The sequence below is a fragment of the Taudactylus pleione genome, unplaced genomic scaffold (assembly GCF_031769625.1).
Source record: "Taudactylus pleione unplaced genomic scaffold, aTauple2 ptg000938l, whole genome shotgun sequence".
Classification (NCBI taxonomy): Eukaryota; Metazoa; Chordata; class Amphibia; order Anura; family Myobatrachidae; genus Taudactylus; species Taudactylus pleione.
Window position 1 is genome coordinate 436426 of NW_028285339.1, and position 7828 is coordinate 444253.

At 42.3% G+C, this 7828-nt stretch overlaps 1 pseudogene; it reads right to left on the bottom strand.

The window, feature by feature from the left end:
- Positions 1-6795: 6795 nt before the first annotated feature.
- On the bottom strand, positions 6796-6914 carry LOC148473291 (5S ribosomal RNA; annotated as a pseudogene).
- Positions 6915-7828: the final 914 nt, after the last annotated feature.

A 7828-nucleotide genomic window follows, 5' to 3' on the forward strand; every position in this document is an offset into this window, starting at 1 on the left:
TGCTTCCAACACATTGTAACAAGATAATGTTGTTTACTTTAGCTGTCAGTGGTTTTAATGATGAATGGTCTTTATTTCAGGGGCAAATTTTGTGTGTGTGAAGCTTTGCATTAACACTATTAATTTGGACCTATAGTTAGCAAGGTAAGCGAGCACACAAAATGCTTAAAAAGTTCAAACTGCGGCATGGCTTAGCTGCCGACCTGGCTGGACGCACTTTTCATGAGCTCCTGCTCACTTACCTTTTCTGACCCCATTACCAGCTTACACCTACAGCGTTTTATTTCCTGGACGCATTTGCTGCACCTGGGTCACCTACCGCCCCTACTCCTGGCTCCCGTTGTTGGTTTCTGGTATCGGAGTGCTGTTCTGAAGCTGCAACCTGGATTCCTCCCTATACCCTGAGCGGCCGTGTGCTGCTGGAACTGCCTGCCTGCAATCTCCTCCTCTGGGTCCTGCTCCCTGCAGTGTCCACGGTTAGCAGTGATAGTCAACGGCTCCTGGTGCTCCATTGGCTCCTGGCAGAGACCTGCTGGCTCCCGTTGTTGTTGGCTGTCATGGGATCTGCTCCTGTTCCTGCTACCTGGGGCTGTCTTACCTCTGACCTAGCTCATGCAGCATTGAATCCTTTTGGACACCCCTATTCCTCTTTTGTTTCCTGGGACTGCTGCTGCTGCTGCTGCCTTGGTCAGATATCCAGCTTGCCGCACAGGCTTTTCCATCTTGCCTCCCCCCCAGATCCGTGGTTTATGCTGACAGCCTGTCACCACTGGAGAGATTCTTCTGAAGTGATTACCACCTGTCAGATATATTGGTGACACTGCTGGTCAGGTCACTAATTTTTGAGTAGCCTCCTGTATGATTGCAGTTCTCATATTGAGCTACGTGGATTAAAGTTTTTCGCTTTTACTTCATTTATGCCTCATTTCTCTGGATTTTGATTCACCTTTGTAAGATTATTATTTTTGTATAATGTGAATTACAAACCATCTAGTGGCCATAGTTCATACTGCAAGACCACACTATGGAGATTTCTAACTCCTAAGAATCAGCGAGGTAGCAGTGGAGTCAAACGTGCTAATGCTAACTCGCAACCTGCTGAAGACACCTCTGCGGCTACTGATCCCCATGCACTCTCTCAGTATCGGACTCTCAGGTGCCTCCTCTTACATATGCAGAAGTTGTTAGAGCTATTCCCGAAACTAATGGCCCGTTACTGCAAAACCAAGCTAATAAATTTATGGGCGCAATAGCTGACATTAAATAACAACTGTCTTCTATGTCTCATCAAGTCTATGAAAATGAGATTCGTATGGGGGCTAATTTTCATGATATTGTGGAACTTAAACTGCTCTTCAAGGTCGATGACCTTGAAAATAGGTCGAGGCGTAATAACCTATGGCTGGTAGGCCTTAGCAAAACTGTCATACTGATATTACAAAATTTTTGCTATCATGCTGAGATTCTTGGCATTTCAGAAGAATTACAGTCCATGGCGATTTATCGGGTACACCGCTTAGGCCCGTTTCGAGACTCTCATAAGACAAGACCACGTTCAGTCATCTTTAAATGTCTAAACTTCCGCCATAAGGAAATCATTTTGTCTACTGTCAAGAAGAAAGGCCCTCTCTCTTGGGATGGCAAGCGCATTTCTATTTTCCAGGACTACTCCGCAGAGGTCTCCAGAGCCCGCAGAGAGATGTCTACTGTCTGCTTTCAACTTATACAAACCGGTAAATGTTTTGCACTCCTTTACACTGCTCGGCTGCGGATATTTACATCGCAAGGTCCTAGAGACTTTACCACTGCAGCTGATGCGCTAGCTTATCTTCAGGAGGAGGATGATGCCACATCGCCCTCTGATATGGATCAGAACACTTAAGTATATTGTTTTGCAATATCTCTACCTTTCTCTTAGTGTCCACTATTTCCAACGGTCTATGTTTCCTCAGTTCGACGTTTAATCTGAAAATATTTGTATGATTTACAGCTAAAGAATTGCAGTTATTTTATAAAGAGTGCCTTTATAACAATGTTGCTATATGTGGCCATATGCATATATATATATATATATATATATATATATATGTGTGTTTTTGCATATATATATAAAATCATTGTGTATATATTTTTTGTTTTCATTTTTTTTCTTTTACTGTTGGCACTATAATAACGCATGAGTTCACCAAATGATTTTCAATCGTATTGCTGAATGCATTTCATATATTCCTCTGGAGTGTACTCTCCTTTTTCTCATTTTGTTTCCATTCATTAATGGTCTATTCTAAATGTATCTGTAATTTTCTATAACTATGTCCACTGGATGTTGATGTTATTGTTCTTTTCTAATTCCATGTTTTTTGTTTCTTTTATTTCTTGTGTTATTTTGGGGGCTTTTTTTGTAATTTTTCCCCCATTTTTTTTCTTTATTCTTTTTGCGTTTTACATGTTATGTTCTTTTTGGGTTGTGCTGGGGGCCCTAGAGCAGTGGGCAGAATGTATTTGCTCGTTATTGGATGTGTAATTTACATTGTCTCTCAGGTATTTACTTTTGCTAATTTGATATATGGCAGAGCTTAAAATATGCTCCTGGAACGTGGGGGGGATTAATTACCCTATGAAAAGTGTTGAATCGTGCAATGAACCTTTAGTACATTCCTGCCTATAAACCTCTAAGATTCACCTGCCTAGAACCTCTAAGACAAAACCTGCCTATACCTTCTAAAACCATATGGTGTTGCTAATTAGCGCTGTGTTTAATTATACCATTAATAAAACTCTAAAATAGTTGAATAGCGGTCCAACGCGCTAAAGATTATTATTCAGGTAAAAGTACAGATGTTACCACGCTATGATCTAACAATGAGTGCAAACTAAATTGTACAAACATTAGGTCATAAGGTACAGTCAATACATACGCATGCGCTCTGGGACCAGATACCGGCATCAGTAATGAAACCTTCGTCGAAACAGCATAACAGGAACACCGCAGACTGGCATCTCGTTTCAGAGCACTCACATATATACCCGTACTGGGATAAGCAATACAATAGAATACGTTGGCAGGTTCTCATTGGTTCCTCTTCTTGCTTCTTCCGTTACGGCACAATTCATAGGTCAGTGCAAAGACTCAACCCAGCCTCTAACAGCCTGGTTGTGTTCACCTTCCCGCTGCATAATAAATCTAATCTAACTATGGCATACAACATTTCAAGAAGTTATTCTTTCTAACATTCATATTTCATAGCCGCATGTTCTAATCTCCTCACCGATGCCACCGGAACGCTGTGGGAACAGAGTAGATCAGTACGGCACCAATCACGGTCCACTTGCCATTTACTAAACCATAGTTACAGAAAACATTCATTTCTTTATATGCTGACATTGCGATTAAACCATGTAATAATCATTCCTTTCACGCTGCGGGACCATTGCTTTTAAATGTGTATGCGGGGAGAAATGACATTAAATTGTGTTGTGCGTTTGAGGGTCTGTGGGGCACTTAGCGACCAGCACTAAATTGGAAAGGCTTCTGTGTATGTGTGTGAGCATGCCAGTATGAGTTTGGGAAAGGTCACTAAAAAGCTGGCTGTGCGTCTAAATGGCTATTTTGCGTTGTCCTATGTTTAACATGAAGTGCAGGGAAAACACCACTAATTTGCTACTTTTTGCTACATCGCGTATGTGTTAATGTGAATGCAGGGGAAAACACCACTACTTTGCTACTGCTCAAATATGTTTGTGGTGATTTTAATGTGTTGCAAAGTTATTTTATGTCTGCTAAACTCCATCAGTAGGTGTTAGGGGAAGATTGTTAAAAAGCTGTTCATGCTACTTTTTAGCAACTTTGCGCTGTGAGTAGCAAAATTGCTACTTTTAGCAATTTTGCACTGTGGATTGTGTACTATGTATTTTTGACAAAATGGCGCTTGTGTAAGCTTTCTTTTCTAAAATGGAGTCTTGCTGCCATTCACAAGATGGTGTCTTGCGTCCAGTCGCAAAATGGCGTCGTCGCGATTAAATTTTAAACTGAACTTGTCTCAGCCAATTATTCAGCTTCGACAAAAGGAAGAAAATATTATTATATCTTAACCACTTGTCTGGCACAGTTGTATCAGATACGACCACACCAGGCTGGGCTTTTCCTGACGGTTGTATCTGATACGACCAGTCAGAAGTGCTCACTAGGCTGCTGTTGGAAGCTAATCTTCCAGAAGCTGCCGGTCCCTCTGCAACTGTGGCTGCCTCTCCAGCTTGTCCCGATCACTGCGGGCCACAGTGATCGGGCACTCTGTGGCACCCCCCTCCTGGTGTGGCTGCAAGGGCAGCCATGTGTTCCATATGCAGTGTCCCGATCACTGTGGCCAGCAGTGATCGGGCAGCCTGCGTGACCATCCTCACTGCAGTAGCCGCAGCTCCTGCTAGCCACGGCTGCTGCTGTCCCCCCGTGTAGCCGGTGCTGCATCTTTTCCAAGCACGACTGCCCGTTGTCCCTGACCCCCCACTCCTTCCGGCATTGTGGCAGCCGTGCTGCTTTGTCCCCGGTCCCCCCTCTCCTCAAGGTGCCTGCTCTGGTGTTCCTGAACCCTCCTCTCGGCATCCTGGCCACCCCTCTCATCCAAGCAGCTGATCCTGTGTCCCCGGCCAGTCCCCCCCTCCTTCCGGCATTGTGGCGGCCGTGCTGCTTTGTCCCCGGTCCCCTCTCTCCTCAAAGCATTTGCTCTGGTGTTCCCGGACCCTCCTCCAACCCCCTCCTCCCAGTGCTGCAGCATCCAAGCCACCCCTCTCATCTGGGTGGCTGATCCTGTGTCCCTGGTCATCCCCCGCACCAGCTCCTCCCGGCACTGTGGCAGCTGTACTGCTCTGTCCAAAGTCCCCTCTCTCTTCCAGGTGCCTGCTCTTATGTCTAAAGACTCTCCCCAACCCTTGCAACCAGCGCTGCGGCGGCCGCTGCTGCTTCGACCCTCGGCCCCCCTGTCCTCCAGGTGGCTGCTCCTGTGTCCCCAGCTCCTTCCCCAACCCACTTCTTCCTGCATTTAGGCAGTCGCTGCTGCTTCATCCCCGACCCCCCCTTTCCTCCAGGCAGCTGCTCCTGTGTCCCCAGACCCTCCCCCAACCCCCTCCTTCTTGCGCTGCGACGGCCCGGCTGATCTAGGCTGTATCCATGGCCCTCCCCCTGGCGCTGCTGCAGCTGTGTGTGACAACTGTCTATAGCCAGCCACATCCATACCCCCTCCCTCCTATTCAAGTTCCGCCTCTGTTCTCGGGCAGTATTTTGTGATATATATACACACACACACATATATATTGCAAATATATTAGGTGATAAGCAACTGACGTATATTATGCAATAATTTGTGAAGTGTGCAATTTTAACCAACAAACATATTACACAGAATATAGAATAATTTAATAATTAAAATAAATAAATGAAACATAACAAGAGACTGTGCATATAAGCACAGATGGTGCAAATACATTTAAACTAATTTCCCACAATGTGCAAAGAGTGCTAATAAATATTTAAGATGATGTTAAAATTGCAATTCATACATTTACATACATCTAAAAAGTGAATGGAGTTTATATATTTAAAATAGCCAGTTACACAGAGGAATCAGTGGATAAAAACAAGTAAAAACTAATTCTAAAAGATTTTTTAAAATAGTTCAAAACTTGTTTCAAAAGTATAGGAAGTTTCTACAAAATTAAATGCTTATCTGTATTAGTTCATTCTGTCAAAAGGCGGCCATCCCAACGCGTTTCATCCACTTAGGGACTTCATCAAGGGGTGCAGTTAATCAGGGTTTGCCACTTTTTATACCCTTTATGAGACAGGGCTCCAATTGCCTCGTTTAGATCATCCATGAATTCACTTCCGGTCAGTGACATCCAAAAAAGTGCTCTTTTTACAGAGAGTTTATACTAAGTTGGTAATATATATATTATCCCACATCTGTCCTTGGTATAAGATTTATGAATCTTAGATCAATATTTGCTAGCTCCTAAAGTAATTTAGGGCCACTTAGTCATCCACTGGATTCCGCCCTTACTCCCTCAGCTTCCGCCCAAAGATGACCTCATAGTCATTTTGTCAATAGCGCAGGTATACTTTAGATTGCTTCAGAATGTGTCCGCATCTATGGTAGTGCGTCCGCCATTTTGTTGTAGTCCGTATGCGGCTGTGCTGTAGATCCAGCTTGGCTCATCTCAGCAGAGTTCTCCAAGTGTTCTCCAGCTTCTGCCTTCGTTGTTGCTTTCACCCGCTGGTGACATCTTGTCCACTCCCCATTTTCCGCTACATTCAGTGCATCTGTGGTAAATGTAACACATCGGCATCATCGTTGCTATGGTAACAGCGACGCCATCTTTCCGTACACGGCTGATGATAAAAAGGGGAAAGAGATTAGCAAAATGCATAAAAATAGTAGACTGGTTTCCTAGTCATATGCTTAGCTATAGATGTTTGTGTATTAGCTCAACGGGGGTAGTACATGAGGGTTCTCTGATAACGATGTAAAAAATTGTAAAATTTATTAAAAATAAAAAGGATATGTATAATAGTTTTAGTCCTGTACATAAAAAATGTTTTTTTGATAATGTATTAAAAATCAAAAAATATATGGGATAGTGGTTTAGTCTTGTATAGAGTAAATGTCCAAAGTCCATGACTTGTAAATCTGGGCTGTTCAGCGAATGGTGTCTTCATTATTTTTTGTAAATTTTCGACTTGCATGTGACCCATAACCCTTAAACGGACTGAGTGGCTACTTAGCGCCCTACTGTGGATATCATATACTACAACACTGAGTATTCCCAGGAGGTCTCCCATCCAAGTACTGACCCAGCCCAATTGTGCTTAGCTTCCAAGATCAGACAAGATTGGGCGTCAGTACAATGGTATGGTTGTAGATATTTAGAAAGATACCCACAGCTACCGACTCATCCTTTAGAGGAAGTGGGCAATTTCATAACTTTCATTAAAGCCATTTGGAGCCATTGTGTTTAATTGGAAAATCCAGAACATTTCTCTCCACGAAAGTTTATTGCCCAAATCTTCTCCTCTTTCTCCCAGAGTCACTTGTTCTATTGCTTTAAAAGTGCATTCTTCAGGATTGGATCCGTGATGGGTGATAAAATGCCTGGAAACTGCATGTCCTTCTACTTTATTCTTTATATTTTGGATGTGTTCTTGAATCCTTATTTTGAGGGGTCTTTTAGTTTTCCCTACATACTTTAAGCCACAAGTACATTCCAGAACATAAATAATCGAGGTGGAGCTACAATTCATAACGTTTTTAATCTTGAATTCTTTAGAATCATTATAATTGTAAAAAACTTTTCTCCGTGGATAAAGATATCTGCATATATTGCAACGACCACATTTGTAACATCCTAAACAATGAGTAAGAAGATAATTTCTCATCTGATTATCATCCCTAATCATACTTGGTGCCAGAGTGTCCTTTAGACTTTTACCTTTCTTGAAAAGAACAGTAGGTTTACTCTATGAAATTGAGAATAAGGAATATTGTTTTTCCATTTTTTGAGGTGTCCGCTCTTATAATGCAGATAACTATTAGTACCCACCTCCTTAATGTAAGTTTTAGTAATGACTTTCCCTTCATCTTGGTTCAATACTAGATCCAAAAGTTCTTTTGATGTATCACTGAAGTGAGATGTAAATTTCAGATTCATGTAATTAATCTCAATGTATTTTAAAAACTGTTTAAAATCCTCCTCTGATCCATTCCAAATTATCAGGATATCATCAATGTACCTTTTATATATGATGATTTTGTTCTTATAAGGATTGTTATTATAAATG